The sequence below is a fragment of the Sphaeramia orbicularis genome, chromosome 19 (assembly GCF_902148855.1).
Source record: "Sphaeramia orbicularis chromosome 19, fSphaOr1.1, whole genome shotgun sequence".
NCBI classification, from domain to species: domain Eukaryota; kingdom Metazoa; phylum Chordata; class Actinopteri; order Kurtiformes; family Apogonidae; genus Sphaeramia; species Sphaeramia orbicularis.
In genome coordinates this window covers 39,708,766-39,718,759 of record NC_043975.1, presented here as the reverse complement: position 1 = coordinate 39,718,759, position 9,994 = coordinate 39,708,766, and the positions used below count along the sequence as shown (strand labels likewise).

At 41.2% G+C, this 9,994-nt stretch overlaps 1 pseudogene; it reads right to left on the bottom strand.

The window, feature by feature from the left end:
• Positions 1-386: 386 nt before the first annotated feature.
• LOC115439433 (uncharacterized) lies at positions 387-9,716 on the bottom strand (annotated as a pseudogene).
• Positions 9,717-9,994: the final 278 nt, after the last annotated feature.

The window sequence follows — 9,994 nt, the reverse complement described above, 5'->3', positions numbered from 1 at the left end:
CAGCGTGTCAATGTGATCCGTCTGCCTGGATGGCCAGGAAGTTCCTGTTCGCACGTCTCCGCTGTGAAAGAAACCGAAAGTAGGCATATTAATTGACTCTCAAAATCACTTCTGATCACTAGAGAGAGATACTCCTTAAAGGTGAAGTCATGTCTCTGTAGTTTAACACAATTTGACTCATACAACAGTGATTTGTCGTAGCGAGGTTGCCGTAGTGAGTTGTAAAAGATGGCTGACAGAGATTAACGTTTCTACGCATGTATGACTCACATCGTTCAGAGACGCAAATGTTCCTTGACAGGTGTAACAGAGGTGAGACAGGCTGGACTTTTACACAGCGGAGCCTGCATTCTGGAATCAAAGGGGTGGTGATGCAGCGCTCATTTTTAAATCCATCTGGCACGGGAGAGACAGCGGGCGCATATGGAGGTGCTGGCATGGATTCTGTGGCTGCTGCTACCGGCTTCGTGACCGCCACAGTCGGCTTTGTACCAGCCTGGCTTCGTGCCCACCACAGCCGGGTTCATGCCCTGGGTGAAAATGGCACATAGGCACAGAATCATGCCAGTGCCACTGTCTCTCCCATGCTGGGGGTCACCGTCCTCAAAACATCACACCTTGGTTGCGGAACGAGAGGTGTTCCTTTTACATAGGGTTCCGGAATCATGAGCCCATGATCTCTTTGTCTCTCTGTCTCTTTCTCTCTGTCTGTCTCTGTCTCTCTTTCTCTCTCCCTCTCTCTCTCCTTTTAACCTTTTCACTTTTACCTCAATTGGCAGACAACCATCTTCCAAAAGCCACGGTCTGCTTGAGGTTCTGTCTGTTAAACGGATGTTTTTCCTTGCCACTGTCACCAAGTGTTTGCTCCTATAGGATTCTGTTGGGTTTCTGTAAATTGGCTTAAGAGTCTGGTTTAGACCAGCTCTTAATGTGAAGTGTCATGACTTTTGTTAGGATGCTACACTATAATGCATTTGCTGTCAACAGCATTTAAGCTGAAAATTTACTGGCTAAAATATTATGTTATGGGACATAAACGTGCATTTATTTGACTAAAACATAGGTCAAGTTATTAGCATGCAAACACATCTTTCCCAGCAACTAAAATTCAAACTTTGTAAGTTTGTAAAGAAAAAGGAAAATGCAGTCCTGTGCAAAAATCCTATTCCACTTTCATCTTTATTTTTTTTTGCAGGATTGAAATATTTTCTTCAAATAAACAAAAAAATGCAGGAAATTTGTGCCCAGTCTTAAAACACACAAAAAAGTTGAGGTCATTATTAGTGTGACCCCTGAATCCAGGAAAAGAGGCAGCACAAACAATTAGAAACATTTGATGTGTTGAATAAAACCTAGTAAGCCAGTAAGCATCAGAAAATTAATGTAAAAAATATCATATGAACAAAATTGTTTAAGACATGCTAAGTGCAAAGAGAGGTCACACAACCACTTTGATTTATAGAAGCTGTTTTTTCCTTAAACTTGTGATTTTACTGTTGTACATACTTCCCATATATCCAGATGATATCTTAATACAGAGGCTGACAAATATGTGTGTGGTCATTAGAACTTTACAAAAACCGACAAACCTAATGTTGGTTTGGGACTTTTATACAGTTCTGTATGTTCATATTAATTGGTAAAGTAAGTAAGCGTCATTTCTATAGCATTTTTCACAGATAAATGTAAATGCATTATAATAAAAGAAATATCACTACATTAAAATTCATCACATTAAAATAATATAAAAACATACCATTAAAATAGCAAAATAAAGCCACCGAGTCAACTAAAAAACTTTTAGAAGAATTTTTAAATAACAGTGTCCTCAGCTGTCCATGCTATCAGAAGTTAGGTGAGTATGCATTCAGGCATTTAATGTGATGAATCTGCCATTGGTTTTAGACTTCAAATATTGTTTATATTCATCATGTTGTCATTTGATGAATATATTCATGTGATGAATATATGTTTTGTCATGTAATAAAATGTATGTTTTAGTGCTAGGAAGATTTTTTTTTTCAATATTATGTTTATTGAGATTTTTACAGGCTATATATACAAAATAGAAACATATAAACAATCAAACAAAAAGTCACATTTAAAATCAATGCTTGAATCTATGAGTAGTAGAGTAGTATTGTCAGAACACAGCATATGATTGTGGACCTGTACAGGGAATAATTTTGATGTCCCAGATACCCGCAACAGATAAGTCAAATCTTTGTTTGTAATGTAATTAATGAAACTGCCCCACACTTTTTCAAAAGTGTCTTGTTTGTCTTTTAAAGTGTATGTGATTTTCTCAAGTGGTAAACAAAAAGACAATTCTTTTAGCCATTTTGCTATGTTTGGTTTGCCCATTTCTTTCCGTCACGCAGCAATCACTCTCTTTGTTTGTAATATTCCCAGGTTTATGAGGATTTTTTTCATAGCGATTTATGTGACTTTCTTCAGGGTATAATCATAATATAAAAAACAGTTCTAGCACTAGTTTCACTGATTAAAATCTCCTGTAACATACCTCTAACTTCTCCCCAAAATTCCTTTATTTCTGGGCATAACCATACACAATGGAACAAAATGCTGTTATCTTCTCTGCATCTATTACAGAGATCTGGGATCTGTATGTTGAATTTGTTAAGTTATTCTGGTGTAAAATAAAGTCCCGTTAGCCAATTAAATTGCAGCATTTTTAGATGTGTATTACCTGTCTGTGTTTGGGCTACCTTAGTTTGCATGGAAGATTTGGTTGATTCACTAGTTGCCAGGATCTCATGTCAGACCCAAATGACCCGTTACTTTACCAGCTAAACACAAAATTGATGGAAGGTTCTGTTGGACCTTGCTATGGTTTATATGGTTTTCATTGAACAGGAAGGAAAAAAATGTAAATCTGAAATGTAACTACAGCTATCAGACAAATGTAATGCAATAAAAAGTATACTACCACTGAAATGTAGTGGAGAGGAAATACAAAGGGGCATAAAATGTAAATCCCCTCTACCACTTCTATCAAGTGTGGTTTATTTTAGACAAACTGTCCTATTTGAAACCAGTAGAGGGCGTCAAAGTTCAAGTAAGCCTTTGCTTTTTACACAGATCTCCTTTTGATGGGTATAAAACCACAGGACCATAAAAAGAATGTGGACATGAGTATGGGCATTACAATAGTTATATATAATAATCTATGAAGAAACAAGTCACCACATGCACAGCCATTAATGCAAATGAAACCAGCAGACATCCTTAAAGATGATGTTAACATGATACCTATTTATTTTAAATGAACAAAGCAGTTACCGACACACTGATGTAAACATATAATAAAAAGATCAACACAGAGAAAAAAGTTCACTATATTTTATTCGAATTAGATCTTGGTTCAGCTGATTCATGTTACTTGTGGTTGAAGTGCTTGAATTAATGAATGAATCTTAATATTCTTTATTGTTTTACTGATGTTTTAATCATCAGTATTTCTTATTATTTCTTACCTACATTGCAATTAAGGCAATATATCCCTAAATATTCTGAGATTCAAAATATGAAATGAATGAAAAGTATATCTTTCTGTACATTTCGGTCACAGAGAGTCAGCAAAACTGGTGTGTGAGTTCTGTGTGATGTGAGTTCCACATCAGCAAAAATAATATTGATTATAATCTGTATCTGGAAAAATCAGTAAAACAAAACCAATTCAAATATTAATCATTTGAAACAAGAAAATTTGTTATTGAAATTCAGTGAAATTTGAGTTTTTAAATTTTTTAAGTGTATAGAGTATATAGATTGATGAATCATTTAAATGTTTCATTCAACTTAATATTTGTTGAAACCACTCTATTTTATCGAATAAATGTATTTGTCTTACTTTTTACAATGCAGAAGACCAAATAAAAATGTAGACAACAACAGACCTGAAAAGCCATGCAGACTCAGTCAGAGGTGAATATGTTGGAGTAAATTAACCTACAGCCTCTTTTTATTGGCATCCACAGTCATAAAAATGCATAAACACAGCTTTTATTGTCAGGATTGCATTGGTTCCCTTGGCATCCTGATTGATTGATGAAGATGATGATGAAGTGATATTTCTGTCATGGAGACTGGATGTGTGGGAAATGTGTGTAGTGAGGGGTTATGGGTGAGTGTTATTGTTTTATTGCTTCTAATAATGAGCTAATATTGAATACATGTTAGATAATGTGTGGTGCCTATATACAAATTGTTTTATATTCCTCTCAGATTAGACACAGATTGACTAAAACAGTTATTTACTAATTTAATTAAGATGAGGGAATTGTACTAAGTGAATGAAAGCAGCCTTCATGGATAATGACTGACCACTGAGTAATGTACTCCATCAGAGTGTGAGTTACTGGATGTGGTGTGTGTTTGATTCAGATAAACATGGCATAGTTTCCTGACCAGAATCACAGAGGTGGTGTTTTACAGCATGGAGGCTTTATCTGTGATGACTTTTATAGCCAAGACAACCTTTGCTCTTCTCTCTTCTGTCTTTGCTTTTCTTTTCCTCAGCTGTCATTTGTAAATTTACTGACTGTCATTGACCACCAAACTTTATTCATACATGAGATAAGTTAAATGCTATATAGAGGTGGGTGATAAACACTTAACGTAATGAAATCAATTTGTGAACTGTTCCTCCCTTCTGTCATTCTTTATATTTTGTATAAAATATTGTATAAATATATATATTCTATATTATTTTATATCTTTTTGTCCTTTCTTTTTTTTATGTAATCCTGTTAAAAGGAATCAAAATATGTGACTCTTATATTAAACTAACGACATCTTAATTCTTTTTCATAATGAACAAAGTTGTGTCTTCAGAGCTACTTGTTTTACAGTAGTTTCTTTTTAACATAAGTTAGTTTATTCTGTATTGAGCTGAATCACTTTTTACTTTGCAGCTGTGGCTCAGGAGGTGGAGCGTGTCGTCCACTAACCGAAGGGTTGGCGGGTTGAATCCTGCTCTGTCCTAATCATGTGCTGTGCTTGGGCAAGACACCTCACCCTCCTTGCCTCCAGTGCTGCTATTCACACTGGTGTATGAATGTGTGGTGGTCAGCTGTGGCTATATATGTAGAGTACCACCACCAGAGTGTGACTGTGTGAGTGAATGAATAATGGATCCACTGTACGTGCTTTGAGTATGTGTACTTAGAAAAGCACTATATAAATCCATTATTTTTATTCATTATTATTATTATTATTACTATACATCTCATATTTCACAGACCAGGAGGAGTCAGTGGAACATGGGGTTTGGCTTGCAGGGCCTGAATCTTTTACATTAAATGTTTTTTTTATTCATTTCTGCTTCATTTATACTTTTCTCCTCATTTCTTTCTCAGTATCTTCCAATACACAGGCAAGAATCAATCAAAAAACTATGCTGAGAATTCTCTCTTGCAGTAATATAGGCCCAGAATTATCATAAAATCAATCAATTGTTATTTAAATATTAAATATTTATATAAAAACTTCATTTTAACTTGCCCAACGACACAACAGCACATGACTAGGACAGAGAGGGATTCGAACCGCCAACCCTTTGGTTATTGGGGAACAGTGGATATACTAACTGTTAGTACAAATAATAGAAACCTTTACAATCTATGTAAGTATATAATAAACACTATCACAACTATATGGATAAATGAGTGATGAGGTTACAGTATACTAGATGTTCTAATGAAAGAAATGACAAATTCAAGACTGTGAATTTATTTTAGAACATTTTGCTGTGCTATTGAGCTGCACTGTTACTGTACTTAAGTATTATTATTATTATTATTATTATTATTATTATTATTATTATATTATTACTATTTTTTAAATCATTAATTTTTAAAGTAAATTTGAACAGATGGTGAGAATGATGCATATTTATCATTCTATTACATTTAAATGGCATCAGATTACAAAAAAATAAAAACAAAACGTAGGGTTACTTGCATAATCCCCGGTTCTTCGATAACAGAGTGAGGTTCACTATGGGAAGCGCTTTAGGCATGACCATCAACTATGGAAGCTCCAATGACATCATGTCTGTCAATGACAGACAGGTCGAGCCGTGCTTGGGGACCCGCCCCCTCCTATTACCACGGTCGACCCCTCCCTCCTAAATCATTTAACCTGCTTTCTTCCGTGCCAGCAAGGAGGGAAATGTTGGTGAAACACCTCACTCTGTTATCAAAGAACCAGGGATTACGCAAGTAACCCTACGTTCTTTTTCTAACTTCGCTTGGTGTTTCACTATGGGAGATATAGCCCACTCCCAAATTGCAACCGCTCCCTGACACCGTGACCTTACACGACTTCAAGAGAGACCTTTACACTAAACCGTCAGTACCTGCCTCCAGCACTGCATGAGACAGTGACAGATGAACAACATCAAGCCTATAAAAGCGCACAAACGTGTGAGGCGTAGCCCAACTTGCTGCTGTACAAATGTCCTGAACTGACACTCCTCTAAATAAGGCCTACGATGAGGCCATGCTTGTGGTAGAGTGGGCTCTCACTCCTAGAGGTGGCTGAGAGCCCTTACACCTGTAAGCAATAGAAATGGCTTCCACAGTCCAGTGTGACAGCCTTTGACAGGACGGTGGCCTGCCCTTATGAGGGGTGGCCCAGGAAACAAACAACTGATTGGTTCTCCTGAACCCAGCTGTTCTATCAACATACACCCCCAGAGCCCGCACGGGGCATAGGGTGTGAAGGCGTTTGTCCTCCTCTGAGGAGAACGGTGGAGGGTGAAAAGCTAACAGCTCTAAAGTAGGACATCTATATGATGACTCCATTACTTTAGGTACAAACGCTGGATTAGGCTGAAGGCATGCTTTAGCACGCCCAGGAGCCAACTGCAAACATGAGGGGTGGACTGACAAAGCCTGTAGGTCACTCACCCGCTTCGCAGTGGTCAGAGCCAGATGCAAAGCAGTTTTCAAGGAAAGAAATCTTAAGCCCACCACCTCAGTGGGTTCAAATGGGTGGTTTGAAAGGGCATCCAGAACCAACAACAGATCCCACAAAGGCACATGCGGCCTGGACACTGGGAGCTTACGGCGGGCCCACTTCATGAAGCGACATACCAACGGATGTTGCCCCGCCGACTTCTCACCAAAACCTACATGACAAGCTGAAATTGCTGTCAAATAAACCTTAACTGTGGAAAAAGCTTTTCCTTTATCCAACAACTCCTGCAGAAAACAAAGCACCTCCACCACAGAACACCGGAAAGGGATAGTGCCCCTATTATTGCACCACTCCTCAAAAACCCGCCACTTACCACTGTAAAGTGAGCGAGTGGAGGAGGCTCTGGCATTCTGAATAGTGTTAACTACTTCAGGGGGCAGGCCTGCAGCATTCAAGTTCCACTTCTCACGGGCCACGCCCACAGAGAGAGGTGGTCTGGGTGAGGATGATAAATCTCGCCCCACACCTGGGAAAGAAGATCCCTGCGTATGGGGAGCGGCCATGGCTCGTCCACCAGAAGCTGCATTATCTCTGCTATCCAGTGTCCACTCCCCTGTTCAGAATCCCTGCTACATGGGTCGCTCAGAGGGACAGGAACCATGTACTGCCCCACACAATTATCCTCTGAGCTAGCTTGTGCAGCTGCAGAGAGCAAGTGCCCCTCTGATATAAGTGACCACAGTGGTATTGTCTGTCTTCACCAACACGTGACGCCCCTGTAGATGAGGCAAAAAATGCCTGAGTGCTAAAAACACTGCCTGCATTTCCAACACATTTATGTGGAGCTGAGCCATCCATCAGGACCACATGCCATTGGCCGTTCTGCCCAATAGCATTGCATCCCATCCCGACAGGGAAATGTCCATTGTCATGGTTACCCTGGACAACACCGTTCCCAGAGGTACGCCTGACGTCAGCACTTCCAGGTCTCTCCACGCCCGTGACACACTGCGCCGTTACTTTCACTCTGCGGTGCAGATGACGCTGAGAGCAGAGACGCAGAGACACTGTCCATCTCTGAAAATCCCTCATCATAAGCAGCCCTAATTGCACCACAGATATAACCGACGCCATGAGTCCGAGAATTTGGAGGCACACTCTGAATATCACCACTTTCCCTAGTTGAAAAAGTGTGAGATACTGTCTGAAAGCCGTCTCCCTCCCCTCTGACAGCCTGACGCGGTAAGTGAGGGAGTTTATACTGAGCCCCAGGTACTCTGTGCACTGTGCCGGCTCCAGGCGACTCTTTACCTCGTTTATTCTGAAACCAAGGTCCCTGAGGTGATTTAACACCGTAACAGGATCTCTGACCTCCTGCTCCTGTGAGTGGGAGCATATGAGATCTGGGTCTATGTATGAAAATATTCTGATGCTGCTGTTCCTTAATGGAAACAGCGCTGCCTCCACACATTTGCTGAACACCTTCGGAGCTAAAGAAAGACCAAATGGGATTGTCTGGAACTCGTAGGCTGCTCCTCGATAGGCAAACCTGAGAAATTTCCTGAGTGCTGGATAAATGGCAATGTAAAGATACACGTCTGCAAAATCGATCGTCACAAACCAATCGTTTTGACGGATCGCACTGCAGAGCACTTTGTGTGTCAGCATTCTGAACTTGTATTTCCATAAATGTTTAACATATGGAAGTCTAAAGTGGGCCGCAGAGATGAACTGCCCTTCTTTGGAATGAGGAAGTAACGGGAATAAAAACCCTGATGAATTTCCTCGCTTGGGACTGGTCTGATTGCGTGTTTGCATAATAACATCACAATCTACTCTTCCAAGACCTGAGCTGAAGCTTCATTTGCTACAAAAGTTAACACGCCGCCGAATTTGGGTGGCCTGGTAGCAAACTGCAGTCTGTAACCCCTTTGCAACAGTTGACAACACCCAAGGAGGAGATGTGCATGCCCACCACCGTTCCACTTGTGGAGCTAGCGGACCCAAAACGTCGCACGTGAGTGACGTCATCCACCCGCGACAAATAGGGCTGTTCCCTGCCGGAGGAGTTTTGGCTCCCCCTATTAGGAATGGCGGGCCACAGCAATGTTCTCTTTTCTTTTTTATGAACATTTTTTTGTTCATTAATTGAGGGGAGCATTCTGCCCTTGGCAACGTGCCTGGATGCAGGGATGCATTCTTTAATTTTTCTATTTCCCCTGAGAGAGAACAAAGAAACTGGTGGTACTGTAAAGTGTTTGGTGGCACTAACAGAGACCCTGGAACCATGTGGTGACACTGTGTGAGTGCTTGGTGACACTGTGTAACCTGCCCCTGTGTCTCCACTCCCTGAAACTGTGGGGAGAGAGACTGAAGGAGGGCTCCTGAAGAACAGGGAACCATAGGAGCCTCCAAACTTAGTGTTAAGGGGCTGAATCCCTCTCGCCGTCTTTTTAAAGGTGGAAAGAGAGGCTGTGCTAGGTTGCACACTTCTTCTTCCCCTCACCGGGGTGAGAAGATGGCCGATTCCTCGCTGCCACGGCTGCAAAGGACTGTTTTCCCCATGGCTTTGGGTTCTCAGCTTTAGACTGGTGGCCTGTCTGCTGTGCTGGCCCCGGCTTATGCGCCCTGGGGCCGCTGTGTTTCCCCCTCATAGCTGCCGCTGCAAAGCCAGCACTGGGGGGCTGAGATGGACATGGCTGGGGTTTACGTGGCAAGCAGAAGTCTAAAGCTTCTCCTTCCTGCTTCCTGCGGGTGCTTGTTTCCCTCATCTTCTCCAACTCAGGGTCAAAGAGACCCTTGGTTGGGTCTTATGCTGCATCCATGATCTCAGCTTTCTGAGAATCACCCAGACCAGACAGATTCAGCCACAGGGCTCTCTCACCTGTGACTGCTAGCCCCATAACACGGCCACAACCCTGAACTGCTCCCCTAGAGGAGCGTAGGAGAAGGTAATGCACCACACATATCTCATCCCAGAGGATGGGGTTCGGAGCCTGAGAATCCAGCTGACAACCCATCTCCTCCAGTATCTCAGCCTGGTATGCAG